The 23,560-nt window shown below is 37.0% G+C and overlaps 1 pseudogene across 2 annotated transcripts in view; it reads left to right on the top strand.

The window, feature by feature from the left end:
- Positions 1 to 7,178: 7,178 nt before the first annotated feature.
- The window catches only part of LOC105535616, a 17,937-nt pseudogene continuing 1,555 nt past the window's right edge, over positions 7,179 to 23,560 (top strand). The window contains exons 1-2 of one of the 2 annotated variants that reach the window (XR_001005463.1): positions 7,179 to 7,183; positions 23,165 to 23,554. The product of XR_001005463.1 is annotated as a thymosin beta-4 pseudogene, transcript variant X1 (transcript). Of the gene's footprint in view, positions 7,184 to 23,138; positions 23,555 to 23,560 lie in introns of those variants that run through there. The other variant, XR_001005464.1, reaches the window with a different exon arrangement.

The following is a 23,560-nucleotide window of genomic DNA, read 5'->3' as shown; positions in this document are numbered from 1 at the left end:
CCATACAAGTTCAACTATAGAGATATATAAAGTGTCAAATTACCGTACAGCTGTGCTATTTGTGATAATAACATCCAATAGAAAATGCTTCACAAATTCAAGGTACACGCACTGTTATCTCTCTTATTTTTCCTAACAATTTTGTGTATACCCATATGAATAATTAGCAGAAGTCCAGAATCTCCTGCCTGTAAGCTCTTCCCTATTTCTGGAATCGTCCAACAACTTTAAGGCTCAATGCAGTCCCCAAAGGGTTAACGGCTTCCACACCCAAGCGGCCATAGCGCAGGAACCTTCTCGGTTCGCTCTTGCGTCTGCTTCTTGCAATCACACGGTGGCGCTGTTGGAATGAGTTCCACACAGAACAAGGAAGTAGCTCTTCAGGTGATGATGCAATACTAACCAAGACTCCTGCACGGGCTTCCCAGGGGTCTTTAGGCCATGCCTAATCTAGCCAAGAAAGTCCGCCCAGGTTCAGTTCCCAGTGCTCAACCCTCTAGTTCTCTTTCACAGCTGCCTCTCAATGGACCAGGAAGCCCCAGGGGCTCCTTATCATAACTGGTTCTGGGGTTTGTCACTTCATAGCGATATCCTCAAGTGCTTCCAGGGACCTTTCCCTTATTCCCCAAAGGGAATCATGTCAGGAAATTCCAAAGTATTCGTACACATCCTTCTAAAGGGAGTTTAGCAATGTCAGGATGATTTTCTGGTAATAGAGGACTTGCTGATACCTCTCATTACAGTTAATCTTTTAGAGCATAATTCAACTTTTAAAATGATCTTTATATGGTAAAATTGATAATTTTTTCATGTTTATTTATTTTTATTTTTATTAGTTTATTTTTCCATAAGTTATTGGGGTACAGGTGCTATTTGGTTACATGAGTAAGTTCTTTAGTGGTGATTTGTGAGATTTTGGTGCACCCATCACCTGAGCAGTATACACTGCACCATATTTGTTGTCTTTTATCCCTCGCCCCCCTCCCACTCTTCCCCTTGAGTCTCCAAAGTCTGTTGTATCATTTTTATGCCTTTGTGTTCTCATAGCTTAGCTCCCACATATCAGTGAGAACATATGATGTTTGGGTTTCCAATCCTCAGTTACTTCACTTAGAATAATAGTCTCCAATCTCATCCAGGTCACTGCAAGTGTTGTTAATTCATTCCTTTTTATGGCTGAGTAGTATTCCATCATATATATATATATATATGTATGTGTGTGTGTGTATATATATGTGTGTGTGTATATATATGTGTGTGTGTATATATGTGTGTGTGTGTGTGTGTATATATATAACAGTTTCTTTATCCACTCGACTGATGGACATTTGGGTTGGTTCTCTGATTTTGCAATTGTGAATTGTGCTGCTATAAACATGTGTGTGCAAGTATATTTTTCAAATAATGACCTCTTTTCCTCTGGGTAGATACCCAGTAGTGGGATTGCTGGATCAAATGGTAGTTCTACTTTTAGTTCATTAAGGGATCTCCACACTGTTTTCCATAGTGGCTGTACTAGTTTACATTCCCACCAGCAGTGTAGCAATGTTCCCTGATAGCCACATCCATGCCAACATCTACTGTTCCTTGATTTTTTTATTATGGACATTCCCCTGAGAGTAAAGTGATATCGCATTGTGATTTTGATTTGCAATTCCCTGATCATGAGTGATGTTGAGCATTTTTTCATATGTTTATTGGCCATTTGTATATCTTCTTTTGAGAATTGTCTATTCATGTCCTTAGCCCACTTTTTGATGGGATTGTTTGTTTTTTTCTTACTGATTTGTTTGAGTTTGTTGTAGATTTTGGATATTAGTCCTTTGTCAGATGTATAGATTGTGAAGATTTTCTCCCACTCGGTGGATTGTCTGTTTACTCTGCTGACTGTTCCTTTTGCCAGGTAAAAGCTCTTTAATTAGGTCCCAGCTATTTATCTTTGTTTTTATTGCATTTGCTTTTGGGTTTTTGGTCATGAAATCCTTGCCTAAGCCAATAGCTAGAAGAGTTTTTCCAGTGTTATCTTCTAGAATTTTTACAGTTTCAGGTCTTAGGTTTAGGTCCTTAATCCATCTTAAGTTGATTTTTGTATGAGGTGAGAGATGAGGATCCAGTTTCATTCTCCTACATGTGGCTAGCCAATTATTCCAGCACCATTTGTTGAAAAGGGTGTCCTGTCCCCACTTAATAGTTTTGTTTGCTTTGTCGAAGATCAGTCGGCTGTAAGTATTTGGGTTTATTTCTGGGTTCTCTACTCAGTTCCATTGGTCTATCTGCCTATTTTTATACCAGCGCCACACTCTTTTAGTGACTGTGGTCTCATAGTATAGTTTGAAATCAGGTAGTGTGATGCCTCCAGACTTGTTCTTTTTGATTAGTCTTGCTTTGGCTATGCAGGCTCTTTTTTGGTTCCATATGGATTTTAGGATTATTTTTTCTAACTCTGTGAAGAATGGTGGTGGTATTTTGATGGGGATTGCATTTAATTTGTGGATTGCTTTGGCAGAATGGTCATTTTTACAATAGTGATTCTACCCATCCATGAGCATGGGATGCATTTCCATTTGTTTATGTCGGCTGTGATTTCTTTCAGCGATATTTTGTAGTTTTTCTTGTAGAGGTCTTTTGACTCCTCTGTTAAGTATATTCCTAAGTATTTTATTTGTGGCTACTGTAAAAGGGGTTGAGTTCTTGATTTGATTCTCTGCTTGGTTGCTGTTGTTGTGTAGAAGAGCTATTGATTTGCATACATTAATCTTGTATCTGGGAACTTTACTGAATGCCTTTATCAGTTCTAGGAACTTTCTGGAAGAGTCCTTGGGGTTTTCAAGGTAAACGATCATATCATCAGCAAACGGGGACAGTTTGACTTTCCTCTTTACTGATTTGGATGCCCTTTATTTATTTGTCTGATTTCTCTGGCTAGGACTTCCAATACTATGTTGAAGAGGAGTGGTGAGAGTGGGCATCCTTGTCTCATTCCTGTTCTCAGAGGAAATGCTTGCAATTTTTCCCCATTCAGTATTATGTTGACTGTAGGTTTGTCATAGATGGATTTTATTACATTAAGGCATGTCCCTTGTATGTTGATTTTGCTGAGAATTTTAATCATAAAGGGATGCTGAATTTTATCTAATGCTTTTTGTGCATCTATTGAGATGATCATGTGATTTTTGTTTTTACTTCTGTTTAGGTGGTGTATCATATTTATTGACTTGTGTATGTTAAACCATCCCTGCATCCCTGGTATGAAACCCAATTGATCATGGTGGATTATCTTTTTTGATATGTTGTTGGATTTTGTTAGGTCGTATTTTATTAAGGATTTTAGCATCTAACTTCATCAAGGATAACGGTCTGTAGTTTTATTTTGTAGTTGTATCCTTTCCTGGTTTTGGTATTAGGGTGGTGCTGGCTTCATAGAATGAATTAGGGAGGGTTCCTTCTTTATCTTGTGGAATAGTATCAAAAGGATTGGTACAAATTCTTCTTTGAATGTCTGATAGAATTCTGCTGTGAATCCATCTGGTCCTGGATTTTTTTTGTTGGTAATTTTTAAATTACCGTTTCAATCTCACTGCTTGTTATTGGTCTGCTCAGGGTATCTAATTCTTCCTGCTTTAAGCTAGGAGAGTTGTATTTTTTCAGGAATTTATCCATCTCTTCTAGGTTTTCTAGTTTATGTGGGTAAGGTTGTTCATAGTAGCCTTGAATGATCTTTTGTATTTCAGTGGTGTCAGTGGTGTCAGTTGTAATGTCTCCTGTTTCGTTTCTTATTGAGGTTATTTGAATTTTCCCTCTTCTTTTTTTGGTTAATGTTGCTAATGGTCTGTCAATTTTATTTATCTTTTCAAAGAACCAGCTTTTTGTTTCATTTATTGTTTGTATTTTTTGTTTGTTTCAGTTTCACTTGGTTCTGCTCTGATTTTGGTTATTTCCTTTATTCTGCTAGGTTTGGGTTTGGTTTGTTCTTGTTTCTCTAGTTCCTTGAGGCGTGACCTTAGACTGTCTGTTTGTGCTCTTTCAGACATTTTGATGTAGGCATTTAGGGCTAGGAACCTCTTATCACTGCCTTAACTGTATCCCAGAGGTTTTGATAGGTTGCGTCATTTTTGTCATTCAGTTTGAGTCATTTTTTAATTTCCATCTTGATTTCGTTTTTGACCCAATGCTCATTCAGGAGCAGGTTATTTAATTTCCATGTATTTGTGTGGTTTTGAAGGTTCCTTTTGGACTTGATTTCCAGTTTTATTCCACTGTAGTCTAAGAGAGTACTTGATATAATTCAATTTTCTGAAATTTATTGAGGCTCATTTTATGGCCTATCATGTGGTCTATCTTGGAGAAAGTTCCATGTGCTGTTGAATAAAATGTGTGTTCTGAGGTTGTTGGATGAAATGTTCTGTATATACCTGTTAAGTCCATTTGTTCCATGGTATAGTTTAAATCCTTTGTTTCTTTGCGAACTGTCTGTCTTGATGACCTGTCTAGTGCTGTCAGTGAAGTATTGAAGTCCCCCACTATTATTTTGTTGCTATTTATCTCATTTCTTAGGTCTATTAGTAATTGTTTCATAAATTTGGGATCTCAGGTGTTTGATGCGTATATGTTTAGTATTGTGATATTTTCCTGTTGGACAAGGCCTTTTATCAATATATAGTGTTCCTCTTTGTCTCCTTTAACCGCTGTCGCTTTAAAGTTTGTTTTATCTGATATAAGAATAGCTACCCCTGCTCACTTTTGGTGTCTATTTGCATGAAATGCCTTTTCCCACCCCTTTACTTTAAGTTTATGTGAGTCCTTATCTGTTAGGTGAGTTTTTTGAAGGCAACACATGGTTGGTTGGTGAGTTCTTATCCATTGGTTCCGTATCTTTTAAGTGGAGCACTTAGGCATTTACATTCAATGTTAATATTGAAATGTTACTTACCGTTGCATTGATCGTGCTCTTTGTTGCCTATGTACTTTGTTTTGTTTGCTGTTTTTGCTTTTTTAAGTTATACTTTTGTTTTATAGGTCCTGTGTGATTTATGCTTTAAAGAGGTTCTGTTTTGATGTTTTTCTAGGATTTGTTTCAGGATTTAGAGCTCCTTTTAGCAGTTCTTATAGTGTTTGCTTGGTAATGGCAAATTCTCTCAGCATTTGTTTATCTGAAAGTGACTATATCTTTCCTTCATATCTGCTTAGTTTCACTGTATTTGAAGTTTTTGGCTGATAATTGTTTCTTTTGAGTAGGCTGAAGATAGGGCTTCAATCCCTTCTAGCTTGTAGGGTTTCTGCTGAGAAATCTGCTGTTAATCTGATAAGTTTTCCTCCATAGGTTACCTACTGCTTCTGTCTCACAGCTCTTAAGATTCTTTCCTTCATCTTAACTTTGTATGACCTGATGACAATGTGCCTAGGTGAAGATCTTTTTGCGGTGAATTTCCCAGGTGTTCTTTGTGCTTCTTGTATTTGCATGTTCAGGTCTCTAGCAAGGCTGGGGAAGTTTTCCTTAATTATTCCCCCAAATATTGTTTTCCAAGCTTTTAGAATTGTCTTCTTCCTGAGGAACACAGATCATTCTTAGGTTTTGTCATTTAACACAATCCCAGATTTCTTGGAGGCTTTGTTTGTATTTTCTAATTCTTTTTTCTTTGTCTTTGTTGAAGTAGGTTAATTTGAAGACCTTGTCTTCGAGCTCTGAATTTTTTTCCCACATGTTCAATTCTATTGCCAAGACTTTCCAGAGCATTTTGCATTCCTGAAGTGTGTCCAAAGTTTCCTGAATTTTTGACTTTTTCTTTAAGTTACCTATTTCCTTGAATATTTCTCCCTTCACTTCTTGTGTCATTTTTTGGATTTCATTGCATTGGCCTTCACCTTTCTCTGGCCCCTCCCTGATTACCTCAATAACTAACCTCCTGAATTGTTTTTCAGATAAATAAGGGATTTCTTCTTGGTTTGGATCTACTGCTGGTGAACTAGTGTGATTTTGGGGGGGCATTGGTGAGCCTTGTTTTGTCACATTACCAGGATTGGTTTTCTGGCTCCTTCTCATATGGGTAGGTTCTGTCAGAGTCTAGGGCTGAAAGATGTTGTTTGGATTTTTTGTCCCATGGAGTGTTCCGTTGATGTAGTACTCTCCCGCTTTTCCTGTGATTGTGGCTCCCTGTGAGATGAACTGCAGTGATTGTTGTCTCTCTTCTGGGTCTAGGCACCCAGAGAGTCTATCCAGCTCTAGGCTGGTACTAGGGGTTGTCTGCACAGAGTCCTGTGATGTGAACCATCTATGGGTCTCTCAGCCATGGATACCAGTGCCTGTTCCAGTGGAGATGGCAGAGGGTGCAATGTACTCTGTGAGTGTCCTTAGCTTTGGTGGTTTAATGCTCTATTTTTGTGCTGGTTAGCCTCCTGCCAGGAATTGGCACTTTCCAGAAAGCATCAACTGTAGTAGTGTGGAGAGGTACTGGTGATGGGTGGGGCCCTAGAATTCCCAAGATTATATGCCCTTTGTCTTCCACGACCAGGGTGGGTAGGGAAGGACCATCAGGTGGGGGTGGGGCTAGGTGTGTCTGAGCTCAGACTCTCCTTGGATGGGTCTTGCTGTGGCTGCTGTGGGGCATGGGGGTGAGATTCCCAGATCACTGGAGTTGTGTACGTAGGAGGATTATGGCTGCCTCTGTTGAGTCGTGCAGCTTGTCAGGGAAGTGGGGGAAAGCCAGCAGTTACAGACCTCACCCAGCTCTCACAGAAACCAAAGGGCCAATCTCACTCCCACTGTGCCTACTGCAACAGTCCTGAGTCTGTTTCCAGGCGGAGGGTGAGATGGGCTTGAAAACTTGCCCAAGGCTTTCTGTCTCCTAGCTGTGAAAGAAAAGGGCTTTAGTTCTTCCCCTGCCTGTGAAGTCTACAAGCCAGATTTGCACCCTTCCCCAAGTTCTGGCCAGGAGGTTTCTCACCCCATTCAAATTGTTACAAAGTTCAGCCAGAGAATTCCTTCTCCCTGTGGAGTTTCACCCTCTGGTCTTCTGGCCATCCTCCCAATGGATCCCTGTGGTGCCAGGCAGGAATGGGCTGCTTGGGGACCCAGTGAGCTCCCAGGGCCTTTCAGCTGCTTTCTCTACCCCTGTATTTTGCTTGGCTCCGCTCTCTAACTTGACTCAGCTCCAGGTAAAGTTGGAAACTTCTCCCACAAACAGACCTTCAGCTTCTTCAGTGGGGGTGTGTGTTCAGGAGAGGAGGGTCTCCCTTTCCAACTTCCACAGTTGGGGCACTCACAGTATTTAGGGTGTCTCCGGGTCCTGCCGGGGCAATCTGCTTCCTTCAGAGGGTCTATGGGTCCTCTCAGGATTGCTGGTTTGTTCTTGCAGCCGATCTGGAGCTAAAATTCACAATGCAAGCCTCTGTACGCTGCTCTCTCCAGAGCTGCAATCCAGTCCATCCTCCCATCTGCCATGATCCCTACATGCTAAAATTTATTAATCTTTTAAGTATTTAATTTTGTATGTCTGTTGGCTTCCGTTTTAACAAATTCTTCCTTGCTACAAAGTCAAAATTTATTGGAGTATATTGAGGTCTAGTTATATGAGAAAAATTTTACCTGTTTTGTATGTGGAATTCCATAAATTTTGAAAAGTACTTGTAGTTGTGTAACCATCATTGTAATCAAGATCTAGAACATTTCCATCACCCAAGAAAGTCTCTTCCTGCCCCTAAGTAATGAATCCCCTCTACCAGCACCCAGCCCCTGAAACTGCTGATCTGTTTTTTGTTCCCAAGTTTACCTTTTCAAGAATGTTATATAAATGGAAAAATACGGAATATTTCCTTTTGATTCCAGCTTCGCTCACTTAGCATGATATATTTGAGATTCATCTGTATTGTTGCATGTATTAGCACTTCATTCCTCCCTTTATTTCTGAGTAGTGTTCTATTATATGGATGCAGCACAATATGTTTATCCACTCACAAACTGGTGTACACTGGGTTGTTTCTAGTATTTGGAGATTATTGATAAAACCCTACAAACTTTCATGTACAGGTCTTTTTGTGAGCATACGTTTCCATTTCTTTTGGATCAATACCTAAGGGAAGGATTGCTTATCGTATGCATCATATGATAAGTATATGTTTAATGATATGAAATTGCCAAACTGCTTTCCAAAGTAGCTGTACCATTTTACATTCCCACTCACAATGTATGAGGGTTCTTTTTGCTTTGCATCCTCACCAGTGCTTGATATTCTCAGTTTGGTTTTAGCTATTCTAGTAGGTGTATCTCATTGTGGTTTAAATTTGCATTTTCCTAATGACTAATAATATTATGAGTAATTTTTCACATGCTCATTTGCTATCCACATTTCTTCCTTGGTGATATGTCTGTTCAAGTCTTTTGATTATTTTTGTATTTTAAATTGGTTTGAGTTTTGATTGAGTTCCTTGTATATTCTGTGTATCAGTGGTTCCTTTTTTAAATAAGATATGTGTTTTGTGGACATTTTCTTTCAATCTGTGACTTGTCTTTGCATTCTTTTAACATTATCTTTTAAGGAACAGAAGTTTTTAATTTTGATGAAGTGATGAAGTCCAATTTATCATTTTTTAATTTTGTGGTTCATGCTTTTTGTGTTCCACCTAAGAAATGTTTGCCTAATGCAGATCACAAAGATTATCTGGAAGTTTCAGAGTTTTTAGCTCTACATTTAGGTGTGTGATCATTTCAAATTATATTTGTATATGGTGTCAGGTTTGGTCAAGGTTGATTTGTTTGTTTCTGCATATAATGTTCAGTTGCTCTAGCACTATTTGTTGAAATGACCAACTTTTCTTCATTGAACTGATTTGACATCTTTGTTGAAAATTGTTTGGTCACATAGATATGAATTTATTTCTGGAGTCTGTCATGTGTTCTGCTGATCTACATGTCTACCCCTTTTCCAATACTGCACTGTCTTGATTCCTGAAACTTAGAGTTACTCTGCAAATAAAGGAATGTAAATCCTCTGACTTTGTTCACATTTCTCAAATAAATTTTTTGGCTATTCTAACTTTTTTTGTGTGTGTTTTTTTTTTTCCTCCATAAAATTAGAGCAGGCCTTACAATTTTTATTTTTAAAAAGCCCCAAGCTGATATTTTTGATTGAAATTGTGTTGAATCTATAGACCAGTTGAGAAAGCATTGACAACTTAACAATATTGAGTCTTCCAATTCATAATCATTGTGTTACCCTCTGTTTATTTGATTCTGTCATCAATGTTTTAGAGTTTTTAGCACACAAATCTTATTCATCTTTGGGGGCATTATACCTATTTCAAATTTATTTTGGTCTTCTTGTAAATGGTACTGTTTTAGTTTTAATTTTAATTTCCAGAAATTATTTATTTTTAGTATATACTAATATAATTGATTTTTACATCCATCTTGTATCCTGCAGCCATTTATTAATTTTAGTGTCTTTTTGTAGAATCATTTCTGAGTTTCTATCAGTGGAATTACCCATTGTCATGATTACAAATAGTAACAGTTTTATTTCTTTCTTTTCAATCTGGATGATTTTTGCTACTTTTTCTTGTTTCTTATTAAATTGGCCATATTAATAATTATTTTAGTAAATTATTAAGCACAATGTATAGTGGTAAGAGTGGACATCCTAGCCTTGTTCCAGCTCTTAGGGGGAAGGCATTTAGTATTTCACCATTAACTGTGATGTTATCTGTGGGGTTTCCAAGAATAAACATTTTGTGAAATGTTTATTCTGCATCTATCAATGTGATTACACGGATTTTCTTCTTTAGTTTTCTTCTTTAGTTTGTTGATATCATGAATTACACTTATTGATTTTTAAAAACTAAACAAAATGTTCCCTCATCTTCTACTTTACAGAGGAGTTTATCTACAATTGACGCTGTTTGATCCATAAATGTGTGATAGAATTTGCCGGTAAAGGCATCCAACACTTGAGTTATCTTTGTTGGCAGGTCTTTATGAATTAAATCTATTAATACATATAGGGCTATTTAGGTTATCCTTTTGTTTTTGTATAGGCTTTGGCAGTTTGTGTCTTCCAAGAAATTTGTCCCTTTTTTCCTAAATTGTTGAATTTATTGGCATGAGTTATTCATAATATTATCTTCTTATTTTTTAAAATATCTGTAGAATCTGTAGTGATATGTCTGCTATTATTCCAGATATTGGTAATTTGTGTCTTCCTTTGTTTTTTTCCTCAATCAGGTCAGTTTGGATAGAAGTTCTTTTCATCTATTGATCTTTTCAAAGTACTGACTTTTGATGTCATTGATTTTTTCCCTATTTTTCTCTGTTTTGGTTTTGTTTCTGCTCTTTTTTTAAAATTAAAAATATATTTAGGAGGTACAAGTGCAGACTTCTTACATGTGTCTATTGCATAGTAGTGAAGTCTGGGCTTTTAGTGTACCAGTTACCCAAACAGTGAACATTGTACCCAATAGGTGTATATACACACACACACACACACACACACACACACACACACATATACACACACACACACATACACGTATATATACACACATATACACACACACACACACATATACACACACACACCCTGGAGATACATATATATACACACACTCACAGACACACACACACACACCATGGAATACTACTCAGCAATAAAAAAGATGTATATATATCATATATATCCATATATATCACATTTACTTTATCCAATCCTCCACTGATGGACAGTAAGGTTGATTCCATATCTTTGGTATTGTGAATAACTGCTGTGAAAAACATGAGTGCGGTGTCTTTTTGAATAATGATTTATTTCCCTTTGGGTATATACCCAGTAGTGGGATTGCTGGATTGAATGGTAGTTCTATTTTAAATTATTTGAGAAATCTCCATACTACTTTCCATAAAGGTTGTACTAATTTACATTACCACCAACAGTGTACAAGCATTCTTTTTTTCTCCACGTCCTCACCAACATCTGTTGTTTTTAGACTTTTTATAGTAGCCATTCTGAGTGGTGTAAGATGATATCTCATTGTGCTTTTAATTTGTATTTCTCTGATGATTAGTGAGGTTGAGCAGTTTCATATGTTTGTTGGCTGAGTAATATCGGCCTTATAGCATGAATTAGGAAGAATTCCCTTCTCAATTTTTTGGAATAGTTTCAGGAAGGTTGGTATTAGTTCTTCTTTGTATGTTTGGTGGAATTTAGCTGTGAATCCCTCTGGTCCTGGGATTTATTTGGTTGGGAGTTTTTTTTGTTTTGTTTTGTTTTGTTTTTACTGATTCAATTTTGCTACTTATTATTGGTCTGTTTAGGAGTTTCATTTCTTCATGGTAAAATCTCAGGAGGTTGTGTATTTTCAGGGATTTACCCATTTCCATTAAGTTTTCCAGAGTATGCCTACTCTTATCTTTATTAATTCCATTTTCTAAATGCCTTTATTTTAATTTGCTCTTTTTTTAAAGTTTCTTAAAGTGGAAGCCTAGAGCATTTATTTAAGGCTTTTCTTCTTCTCTAATGTAAGCATTTAATGTAATACATTCCCCTTTATATACTACCTTAACTAGAGCCACACATTTTGATACTGTGTTTTCTTTTATAATGAATTCAAATATTTTATATTTTCCCTTTTAACTTTTGCTTTGACACATGGATATTTAAAAGGGTGATGTTTAATTTCCAAATATTTAGGTACTTTCCAGATATATTTCTGTTGTTGATTTTTAGTTTCATTTTTGTTCAAAGGACATACATTTTATGACTTCAACTCTTTTAAATTTATGAAGACTTACTTTATGGCCTGGAATATAACCTATCTTATTGGATTTTCCATATTTTAGAAAAATGTTTATACTCCTTTTGTTGGATGGCGTTTTCTGTAAGTGGCAATTAGGTTAAATTAGTTGATAGTGTTGTTTAAGTCTTCCATAGTCTTACTAATTTTTTTTGTTGTTGTTGAGATGAAGTCTTGCTCTGTCACCCAGGCTGGAGTGCAGTGGTATGATCTTGGCTCACTGCAAACTCTGCCTCCTGAGTTCAAGTGATTCTCATGCCTCAGCCTCCTGAGTAGCTGAGACTGCAGGTATGGGCAACCACAACTGGCTAATTTTTGTATTTTTAGTAGAGCAGGGTTTTGCCACATTGCCCAGGTTGGCCTCAAACTCCTGGGCTCAAGCCATCTGCCCACCTCGGCCTCCCAAAGTGCTGAGATTACAGGAGTGAGCCACCGCGCCTGCCCAGTCTTACTAGTTTTGTTTCTACTTGTTCTCTTGACACTGAGAGAGGAGTATAGAAGTCTGGAGAATAGTGGTAGTTTATCTTATTTCACTTTTCTGTTCTATTAATTTTTTGCTTCATTTATTTAGAAGCTCTGTTGTTAGATGCATATACATTTAGAATTATGATATCTTCTTGGGGAATTGAACCTTCTATTATTATGCTGTGTCCCTCTTTATCCCTGTTAATGTTCATTTTATAGAGGTCTACTTTTTGTGAAATCAGAATAGCCACTTTAGCTTTTTTTTAGAAAAAACAATTTATCTGTTTTTTTTTAATCTTTCTTTTTTTTTAGCCAATCTGTATTTTTATATTTAAACTTGGATTTCTTATAGACTGTGTATGGTTGGTTTCTTTTGTTTTTTCTAATCTGACAATCTTTGTTTTAGAAATAACCTAAAACAAAGGTTTTAAGTAACCTAAAACAAAGATTTTAAGATTAGAAAAATATTTATTTTAGTGTAATTATTGATAGAATTATATTAAACCTATATTTTAATGTAATTTAAACCATTTATTTTAATGTTATTAATAGGATTATATTAAAACCTACCATCTTGCTAGTTATTTGCTATTTGTTCCATATGTTCTTAGTTTCTTTTTATCCATTCTTTCTGTCTGCTTTCAAATCAATTGCATATTTTTTTTCTGATTTTATTTTATCTCCACTATTGGCTTATAAGTTGTGTCTCTTCTTAAGTAAGTTTTAACGGTTGTTCTAAGCTTTTCAACATATGCTTTTAATTTATCACAGTCTACCTTAACATAATATTACAGTACTTTGTACTTAAGCTAGCAGAATTAGTTTGTTTTTGTAGAATATTCTCTGAACGATTTCAATCAACTTTATTATTTACTTTTTACATTCTTCTTCCTTTAGATTTTATCAGTGTTTTTGATTCTAGCTTCATGGGATGAATGCTTAGTGTATTTATTGTCAGTCTTAGTTTCTAATAAGTATATTTGAAGTTATAAATTCACCTACAATTTCCCTACTAGCATTCCAAAAGGTTTTTTTAAAACTTTTATTTTAAGTTCAGGGGTACAAGTGAAGGTTTGTTACCTAGGTAAACTTGTGTCATGGGTGTTGCTGCACAGATTATTTCATCACCGAGGTATTAAGCCTAGTACCCATTCATTGTTTTTCCTGATCCTCTCTCTCCTCCCCTTCTCCATCCTCTGAAAGGCCCCAGTGTGTGTTGTTCCCCTCTATCTGTCCATGCTGTTCTCATCATTTAGGTTCTACTTGTAAGTGAGAACACGCAGTATTTGGTTTTCTGTTCCTGTGTTAGTTTGCTGAGGACAATGACCTACAGTTTCATCCATGTCCCTGCAAAGGACATAATCTTGTTCTTTTCTGTGGCTGCATTGTATTCCATGGTGTATATGTACCACATTTTCTTTATTCAGTCTATTATTGATGGGCATTTAGATTTATTTCATGTCTTTCCTATTGTGGATAGTGCTGAAATAAACATATGTGTGCATGTGTCTTTATAACAGAATAATTTATATTCCTTTGGGCATATACCAAGTAATGGGATTGCTGGGTCAAATGATATTTCTGTCTTTAGGTGACTGGGGAATTACCACACTGTCTTCCACAATGACTGAGCTAATTTACACTCCCACCAACAGTGTATAATTGTTCCTTTTTCTCCACAACCTCGTCAGCATCTGTTATTTTTTGACTTTTTAATAGTAGCCATTCTGACTGGTATGAGATGGTATTTCACTGTGGTTTTAATTTCCATTTCTCTAATGATCAGTGATGTTGAGCTTTTTTTAATATGATTGTTGGCCACATGTATAACTTCTTTTGAAAAACGTCTGTTCATGTCCTTTGCTGACTTTTTAATGGCTTTTTTTCTTATAAATTTGTTTAAGTTTCTTATAGATGCTGGATATTAGATCTTTGTTGGATGCATAGTTTGCAAAATTTTTCTCCCATTCTGTAGGCTGTCTTTTGGCTCTGTTGATAGTTTCTTTTGCTGTGCAGAAGCTCTTTAGTTTAATTAGATCCCATTTGTCAATTTTTGCTTTTGTTGAAATTGCTTTTGGCATCTTTGTCATGACATCTTTGCCTATGCCTATGTCCTGAATGATATTGCCTATGTTGTCTTTCAGGGTTTTTGTAGTTTTGGGTTTTACATTTAAGTCTTTAATCCATCTTGGATTAATTTTTGTATATGGTGTGAAAGGGGTCCAGTTTCAATCTCCTGCATATGGCTAGCCAGTTATCCCAGCACTACTTATTGAATAGGAAGTCCTTTCCTCATTGCTTGTTTTTGTCAGACTTGCCAAATATCAGATAGTTGTAGTGTGCAGTTTTATTTCTGGGTTCTCCATTCTGTTCCATTGGTCTATGTGTCTGTTCTTGTACCAGTACTATGCTGTTTTGGTTACTGTAGCCCTGTAGTGTAGTTTGAAGTCATGTGGCATGACACTTCTAGCTTTATTCTTCTTGCTTAGGATTGACTTGGCTATTCGGGCTCTTTTTTGGTTCCATATGAATTTTAAAACAGTTTTTTCTATTTCTGTGAAGAATGTCAATGTCAATGGTAGTTTAATGGAAATAGCATTGAATCTATAAATTTCTTTGGGCAGTATGGCCTTTTTTTTTTTTTTTTTTTTTTTTTTTTTTGAGATGGAGTCTCGCTCTGTCGCCTAGGCTGGATTGCAGTGGCGGGATCTCGGCTCACTGCAAGCTCCGCCTCCCGGGTTTAGGCCATTCTCCTGCCTCAGCCTCCGGAGTAGCTGGGACTATAGGAGCCCGCTACCATGCCTGGCTAGTTTTTTTTTTTTTGTATTTTTTAGTAGAGACGGGGGTTTCACCATGTTAGCCAGGATGGTCTCGATCTCCTGACTTCGTGATCCGCCCGTCTCAGCTTCCCAAAGTGCTGGGATTACAGGCTTGAGCCACCGCACCCGGCCCAGTATGGCCATTTTAATGATGTTGATTCTTCCTATCCATGAGCATGGAATGTTTTTCCATTTGTTTGTGTCCTCTCTGATTTCTTTGAGCAGTGTTTTGTAGTTCTCCTTGTAGAGATCTTTCACCTCCCTAGTTAGCGTATTCTTAGGTATTTCATTTTTTTGTATGTGACAATTGTTTATGAGAGTTCATTCGTGATTTTGTTCTCCGCTTGACTGTTGTTGGTGTAGAGGAATAGCATTCCAAAAGTTTTATGCAGTGCTTTTATTTTTTTACTCTGAATATTTATAACTATCACTATGATTTCTTGATTAACCTGTGAATTGTTTAGAAGTGTATTTTCAGTCTCCAAATGTATAGTTTATTTTTTCCACTTAGTTGTTTTTCTAATTAATTTGCATAACGATAGATATTGTTATCTAAATAACAATTTTTTTTGAAAATTGTTGAAAATTTACTGGTTGTTTGCCTTTTTACTTTGTAATTTCATGTATGTTTGAAAAGAAAATGCATTATTTGTTGCATGCAAAGTTATATATCTTTATCATCTATCATCTATCATCATGTATCTATATAATCAAGCTTGTTAACTATAATTAAATCTTCTATATTTTATCAATATTTTTGTCAACATGCTCTATCGATTTCTGAGAAATGTGAATGTAGTATATTAATTACATTGATGGTGTGGGGAAGGGGAAAAAACTTTTTTCTTTGGGTTCGGTGGCTGGGGCCCTCCAAATTAGACTGGCAAACCAGTATAATGTTCTGTTGTTAAATGCATTAAAAGCAGAAAAAGTTTGTTATTGCATATGCATATAGAGGCCATTATAGAAAATTAAAGACACCAAAGAAGTGATAGGACTGAGGGCTTATATACTTTTTTTTAACAAAGAATGATAAATTGTGGAAATGTGACAAGAGAAAGGAAAAGGAAGTTTGTGCTAGGAGAGGTAAACTGTGGGAAAGTGATTTGGAAATACATGGGGAAAGTAGTGGAAGACAAAGGTTATTTTAGTGAGATTTGTTTCAGCCTGATCTTGGTGTTGACTTTCTACCTTCTTCATGACTGTAAAACTCTCTCAAGAGAGGAGATATATGGTAGTCCTGGTTTCTCAAAGTTTCTGCTTTAGTCAGATAAGAAAAGCCTTGAAAGGGTTTCCATCTGTATCTGTTGGTTCTCATTTGCCTCCAACCCAAAATATTCCTTGTACCGAAGTGGCATATTTTGGGGTGGCATATTCTAATTCTCTTCAGTGGCCCCAATTAAATGCCTCTGTAAAACCACGTGTTTAGCAATGTTACATTGCAGCTCCTGCTGTCAAGATGTGACATCAGTTTCCCTGCGCGTTGCGTTTGGGCTGGCCTTCTATCTTGCATTAAACAATAGAATACAGAGAAGTGATGATGTGCCCACTCTGAGCCTGGATCACAGAGGTATTGTGGGTGCTTTTGCTTTCTCTCTGGAACATCTATTATCTCATGCCAATCAGCCTTATCTAGTCCGCCGGAAGGGAAGAAACTTTGTCGAGCAGAGATAAGACATCTCAGTTGTGCCTATCTTACATTTGAATTAGCCAACTGATGAATAGGTGCTATGAACAAGAATAAATGATAATTATCTTCAGACAGTGAGTTTGGGGGTGTTTTTTTTCAATGACGCAATAACTAACTGATATATTGCATAAAGATTTTCCACTCTAGTTATGCAGTTGTCAATTTGTCTTTATAATTCTGGCATGTTTACTTTTTATATTTTGAGACCATGACTTTAGATGCATGTAACTTTATAATTTTGATATCATCTTTGTTGTTTATATCCTTTAGCAATGTAAATGTGTATTTCACTAATGTTAAATGTGTTCCCGTTAATGCATTTAAAAGATCACCTTTTTTTCTGTTTTCTTTTCTTTTTTTTTCTTTTTTTTTGAGACAGAGTCTCGCCCTGTCTCTCAGGTTGGAGTGCAGTGGCGCAATCTTGGCTCAAAGCAAGCTCCGCCTCCCGGGTTCACGCCATACTCCTGCCTCAGCCTCCTGAGTAGCTGGGACTACAGGCGCCCGCCACCACGCCCGGCTAATCTTTTTTGTATTTTTAGTAGAGGCGGGGTTTCACCGTGTACACCAGGATGGTCTCGATCTCCTGACCTCGTGATCTACCCGCCTCGGCCTCCCAAAGTGCTGGGATTACAGGCGTGAGCCATCACGCCTGGCCAAAAAAATCACATTTTTATTTTGAGCAGTTCTATTATAAGCATTAATAAGCATTAATATACCAGTTTCCTTTGGAATAATGTTTTGCCTGGTACACTTTTTCTCCAACCAATTATATTTAAATTCTCTGTGGTTTTTGGTTCCAATTGTGCCTCTTATATTTTGTCCACCATTTCTTTTTGTCTTTTTTTTCTTTCTCTGTTTTCTGTTGAACTGATCAAGTTCTACCTTTGTTTTTCTCTTTTATCATTTGACAATTTAGGTTTCAAGAAAAGAATATGTAATATCATGCTTTTCCACCTGCGTGTTTTGAAGCAACTGAGAGATGAATAAGAGGGTAAGGCAGATAAAAATATCAAATGCCACCTTTATTATTAACAAAGACTTGGAGAATTTGACTTTAAGTCTATTATCCCTGAGTTTGGCAGACTTACTTAGTCACTAGCAGTGGTGAGAAATTGCAGGACTCCTTAGGGAGGAGCAGAGCAGAGCAGAATCTACATTCTCTGTTGGCAAGCAGATGCCAAGAAGAGAAAGGAGATCAGAAGAGTGTGGGCTAAGTGTTCAGCCGCTTCTCCCAAACTGCCATGTAGAGAAGCCATTTTGTCTCCCTCAGGGAAGAGTGAGAAGGGGTGGCCTGAGAGCCCAGAAGTACTACTTTAATAAAAATCCCACCTAGTGGGGGCATAAGGGTTCCATGAAAATATGTCATGTATTCTATATCTATTCTTTCAGTGATTACTCCACATTTTAAATATATTGTATTAGGTTCCTGTGGTTGCTATAACAAATGACTACAAATTTGGTCCTTTTAATCAAAGCACATTTATGCTTTTATATTCTGGATGCCAGAAATCTGAAAGCAATTTCACTGGACCAATATTGGATGTCAGCAGGTTTGTGGTCTTTCCAGATGCTCTAGGGAGTGTAAATCTATTTCCTTTCCAGTCTCTAGAGCATCATTCCTTGCATGCCTTGGCTCGCTGTCCTTCCCTCCATCTTCAAAACCAGAAGCTTAGCATCTTGCCTCAGATGCGTAATCACATCACCTGTCTTTACTGTAATCAAATCTCCTTCTTCCTCCCTCTCATATGGATACTTGTTATTACATTTAGGGTCCACCTAGATAATCTAGGGTAATCCCTCCATCTCAAGATCCTTAATTTAATCACAGCTGCAAAATCCTTTGCCATATAAATGTAAAATTCACAGTTTCTGGAGATTAGAACATAGATATCTCGGGGGGGTCATTATTCAGTTTATCTTGCATATAAAATTGTACATTTTTAAGGTGTGCAGCATGATACTTCCATATACATATCTTGATATATACATACATGGTGAAATGATAACTACAGTCAAGCAGACAAACATACCCATCATCTCATATAATTATCTTTTTTCCTCCTGTGGTAAACGTATCTAAACTCCACTCTTTTGGCAAATTACTGGTATACAATACATTATTACTAACTATAGTTCTCATGTTGTGTATTAGATCTCTAGCCTTATTCATCCTACATAACTACAATTTTGTTCCTTTTGACCCACATCTTCCCATTTATTTTTAATATTTTGTCTAACAAGTTTTGTCTCTCTAACAACTTAGACTGTCTCTGTCTTCCCAATAGACAAACCCTTAATATTAAGTGAATACAAAATAACTACTATCAATTAAGAAACATTTCCACAATCCTAATTTAAATCTATATCCACTTCTTGAATTTGATAATGTGTTTGTCAAATGATTCAGAATATTTGATAAGGTTGGCTATGTGTTTCTCTTTGCTAAACACTGGAATCATTTTATTATGTTTCATCAACTCTTATCTGGGGAATTTAATTAGAGAAATTCAAAAAAAGTATACTAAAAAAAGTGTACTGTCAGAGCAAAAATAGACACTGTATATTTGAAGACTTGCCTGCGGTACCAATACAGTGCTTTTATAGTGATGGCTTTTTGAAGTAGATTCAAGTATAAATGGTTAACTGGAAAACTTGATATTTCCAGTAGTGACATTTTCTTGACAGGAAATTATTTATTTGAGATTGTTCAAGGGAATTGATGAAATCCCTAGAGAAGATGACATGTGAAGTTCAGAATGAATAATGTCCCAGCATCTATAATGATTAGAAAAGTTTTTCTCTTCCTTTTGTATTGCAGTCAGTCACAAGCAATATTTTATTCTCATGGATAAGATTTTCAAAGAAACTGCTAGAAGTCAGGTTGAGGGAACAGGATAAATTCTTTTTGGCATAAGGCTGCAGGTAACTATTCCATATTCTATGAGAAATAAGCGCACACACATATGTTTTGACAGCAGAGTAGCCTCATTTAGTTATTCTTGTCTGCCTTAGGTGATCATTTTCTAGGCTTATTTAGAGAAACTGCCCTATTTACAGATGTTGTTCCGATCTTCTTACCACTGTCTGAAATTGAGGAAAAAAAATTTTCTACTTTTACCTCTTCACACTCAGTTATGCTGGATGGACCTCCTCAGAATTTAAACTGGTCAGTGTCTTAATTCTCCACTTTGAAGTAAAGTACTCAGTCATTATTGACTCCCAGCATAGATATTAGAAATACTTAGTGGTCTATGAGATTTTACTCCACACATGGGCACAAATACCTCATGTACTGAAGTGGTTAGAATGAGGGAAATAACAGCTGAAGATTCAATTTGTAATGGGTGGAAGAAGATGAGGATGGACTGGGCTCAGTAGATTGATTGCTATTTGTCCCCTTGGGCATTTTTCAGAAAACCTTTTCGTATTTATCCTTACCATGTTCCAGAGGCATAAATAAAGGATCTCCGCTTAATGGGTTCCAAGTACAGACCAATATTCCTTGACTAGAGACTCACTGGAATGGACACAGGCACCACTTTACCCTCAGATTTTAGTTAGTCAACAATTAATAACCGGTTCACAGTTGGTTTTATATATTGTCTCAGTTGACCTTGGTGTATTAAGAAGAATTCGACTGCTACCAGCACAGAGATTGGTATGTAATAAGGGTGCTGTAAATATTTATAACATGTTATAAATAAAAGTTTTTCTTTTCTAAAAAAATTAAAATTCTTTATTTAGGGTTCAAGATAGACTTTTAAGCATAAAGCCTTTTAAGCTAAAAATCAGTTAATTCTCTTAATGTTTGTTTGTCTCTAATGGCCTGTTACCATTTTAAGATCATCCTATTTGAGTTTGCATTACATTGTTTGTGTGTATGTGTTGGGGAGGGTGTTTTGACATTTTATTATTCTTTGCTCCCTATGTTTTAGAATCTTTTAAAATTATATCATTTCTTTTTTAAATATTATTTCTTCTGGAATCTTGTTTTTTAGAATTACAACCTGATATTTTGAAACTAAGGTCACCGGCCGTGAATCTTTTAACTAATCCCTTCACAAACTTTCTAGTTTTAAATACCTGCTATTTAAACAGCAATCAACCAGAAAAAAAATTCCAATGCGGTCAACTATCCCTTGGCCCAAATCCCAAATTGATACATTGTTCAATTCTAATGTAGGCTTTGTCTAATCATTTAATACTTTGGCAAAAGTTCTGAAGAGTAAGAAAGTTGACATTAAGCATTTATGGGTTTTTTTGTTTGCATTTCACAAGAATTTTTGATTCGTTCTCCCTGTCATTTATCAGATCAGAAGTTGGATGTGTTTTGTTGCATAAAATACTACCCACGTACGACAGTTACATTTCCATTTCAGATGACCAGATGAAAGAGTAGTTTCCTTCAAAGCCCACAGTCATTTTGGAATGGGAATTATACCACGAGTGAAATAAGAAACTGTAAATAGGCTTTGGCACAACGATTGTACTCTCAGGCGCCAAGTTTTGTTGGCAAGAATTCTGGTAAGCAGGAGACTCTTGTAGTTCTGGCTCTTCCACTCATCTGGTATTATGACTTCTTCAGTTTAAAGTCACCTTTTCCAGAAAATGAGAACCTTGACAATGCAAGTAGCCACCCAGTCACTCTCTTTCACATCTCCTAATTTTAATTCTCTACATAGCCCTTATTGCTCATTACTGGGTATTTTTCTTGTTTGTTTCTTTTGATTATCTTCGTAGAATCTAAACTTCAGGGACTTTACAAAGGAATATACTATGTCTCATTGAATCTAAGGTGACATCAATGGTGAGATGCATCATTATGTTGGGGATGTAAGACTGCAGTCACAGCTCATTGCAGCCTTGTTATCCCAAGCTCAAGCAATCCTTCCTCCTTAGCCTCCTGAGTAGCTGGGACTACAGGTGCACACTACAACACCTGCACCCAGCTAAATTTTGTATTTTTGTAGAGATGAGGTTTGGCCATGTAGCCCAGGCTGGTCTTGAACTCTTATGCTCAAGCGATCTGCTCACCTTGGTTTACCAAAGTGCCGGGATTATAGGCATGAAACACTATGCCCAGCCTCTTCAGCATTTTCAATGAAAAGTTGCCAATATATGGTATTTTCGACATGATATCATTGTTTGTGGCATCAAGAGTATTGGTGAAGCTGAATTTCTGAAAATATTACTCCATTATTGTCTTTGACATTTTCTTACCAGATGGTGACATTCCTTCTTTTAAGTTTTGATGCTTATGGGCTATCAATGTCTGACAGACAGCAACTGTAAGACTCACCCTAATTTGAGATGTGGAATTGTGAAAAATTGAACATCTCAAAATTGAAAAAATAAGGGTTATAGGTACTGATATGGTTTGGCTCCATGTCCCCACTTAAACCTCATGTCCAATTGTAATCCCCACATATTGAACGAGGGGCCTGTTGGGAAGTGATTGAATCATGGAGGCAGACTTTCCCCTTGCTATTCTCGTGATAGTAAGTTCTCAGGAGACCTGGTTATTTGGAAGTGGGTAGCACCTCCCCCTTCCCTCTCTTGCTCCTGTTCCACCCATGTAGGATGTGCCAGCTTCCCCTTTGCCTTCTGTCATGCTTGTAAGTTTCCTGAGGCCTCCCCCAGCCATGCTTCCTGTACAACCTGTGGAACCCTGAGCCAATTAAACCTCTTTTCTTTATAAATTACCCAGTCTCAGGTAGTTCTTTTTTTTTTTTTTTTTTGAGAAGGAGTTTCACCTTGTCGACCAGGCTGGAGTACAATGGCGCGATCTCGGCTCAGTGCAACCTCTGCCTGGCAGATTCAAGCTATTCTCCTGCCTCAGCCTCCTGAGTAGCTGGGATTACAGGCACCTGCCACCGTGCCTGGCTAATTTTGTATTTTTAGTAGATACGGGGTTTCACTATGTTGGCCAGGCTGGTCTCGAACTCCTGACCTCAGGTAATCCACCCTCTTCAGCCTCCCAAAGTGCTGGGATTACTGGTGTGAGCCACTGCACCTGGCCTCAGGTAGTTCTTTACAGCAATGTGAGAATGGACTAATACAGGTACTCAATACATAAGTAATTTTCAAATACTTGAATATATGACTTTTGTCAAATCTATGTGTCCTTGGGCAAGCCAGTTTATTCCTTAAGCTATATTTTTCCCATTCAGGAAAGTAAGATGTTGGCCTAGAAGTCCTCTAAGAGCCCTTTTGGCTAAAAAAAAAAAAAAAAAAAAAAAAGATCCTAAAAAAAAAAAAAAAAAAAAAAAAAAAAATTACATGCTTTGTAAATGGCTGGAGTTCATAAATGTGAGAATGTATAATTTTAGTGAACTATTAAAAGTATTCTGTCCAGTCTGGTCTTCAAGGATTTAAATTTCCCGGTCAACTCGGTGGTGGCCACTGCGCAGACCAGACTTCGCTCGTTTTCGTGCGCCTCGCTCCGCTTTTCCTCCGCAACCATGTCTGACAAACCCGATATGGCTGAGATCGAGAAATTCGGTAAGTCGAAACTGAAGAAGACAGAGACGCAAGAGAAAAATCCACTGCCTTCCAAAGAAACGATTGAACAGGAGAAGCAAGCAGGCGAATCGTAATGAGGCGTGCGCCGCCAATATGCACTGTACATTCCACAAGCATTGCCTTCTTATTTTACTTCTTTTAGCTGTTTAACTTTGTAAGATGCAAAGAGGTTGGATCAAGTTTAAATGACTGTGCTGCCCCTTTCACATCAAAGAACTACTGACAACGAAGGCCGCGCCTGCCTCTCCCATCTGTCTATCTGGCTGGCAGGGAAGGAAAGAACTTG

The sequence above is a fragment of the Mandrillus leucophaeus genome, unplaced genomic scaffold (assembly GCF_000951045.1).
Source record: "Mandrillus leucophaeus isolate KB7577 unplaced genomic scaffold, Mleu.le_1.0 Scaffold1486, whole genome shotgun sequence".
NCBI lineage: Eukaryota > Metazoa > Chordata > Mammalia > Primates > Cercopithecidae > Mandrillus > Mandrillus leucophaeus.
This window is presented reverse-complemented; position numbering and strand designations above follow the sequence as displayed.